This window comes from Triticum aestivum, chromosome 7A, assembly GCF_018294505.1.
Source record: "Triticum aestivum cultivar Chinese Spring chromosome 7A, IWGSC CS RefSeq v2.1, whole genome shotgun sequence".
NCBI classification, from domain to species: domain Eukaryota; kingdom Viridiplantae; phylum Streptophyta; class Magnoliopsida; order Poales; family Poaceae; genus Triticum; species Triticum aestivum.
In genome coordinates this window covers 53,979,117-53,980,015 of record NC_057812.1, presented here as the reverse complement: position 1 = coordinate 53,980,015, position 899 = coordinate 53,979,117, and positions in this window count along the sequence as shown.

Sequence of the window (899 nt, the reverse complement as noted above, 5' to 3'; positions counted from 1 at the left end):
ACTGATCCCAATAACCAGTTAAAGGAGGATAAATTCGTTTTTTCTTCTCTAACCAAGAACTAACATAACCCAAAAAACCGTTGGGCCGGGGGGGGTGGGGGGGGGGCGGGGGGGATTTACACCGACTCGATCGCGACTCACAAATATACTCGGCCGACCGCTCACGGAGTGAAAATTCTCCACCCACTTCGCCTTACCTCCCACCGTACCCGCCTCCCAATCCCCGCCGGCGCGTCACCGCCCTCATCCACATCCACTTTGACGCCGTCCCGCAGCCGATAATGGCCGGATCCAGCTGCCACCCATCCCCAGCACAGATCCGCCGCCACAAATGGCCCCGAGCTCGTGGCCATGGCGGTGCATCTTCCTCCCACGCCGGCGTACTTCCTACCGCGTCGTCGCTGCTATTTCTGCCTGCCAATGGTGCTTCTTCCTCTCGCATCGGCGGCTTGCCCAACCTCCCACCGCCGCCACCGCTACCGAGGCAATACATTGGCATGCAGTAGAGCCGGCGGGGAACATAGGCGGCGGAGTTAACTGATCGCTACATACAGCAGAAGATATGGATAGGGTCAAAAGCCAGTCCTTTGCATGATCCACCATAGTTAGGTCTTTGGGGCTGAGCATCCCCTTCTTCCTCGTGCTCCCTTGTAGTCTTACCTCTTTGTATGTGACTAGCTACATGCAATTTGCGTATTCACGAAAAAAAATCACTCTATGTGACTATGTCACATCTTTTCACTCTCCTATGTCTCATTCACCCACTGCCTCAGGCAACCCTGCCGCGCAGCACAGTGCATCTAGATTGGGCCACCATGACAACCACCCAAGAGAGGTTTAACCGCGTGAGGTTGGCAATTTTAGGGTGTTTTTTTGCAATATATTACTACTCGACAATG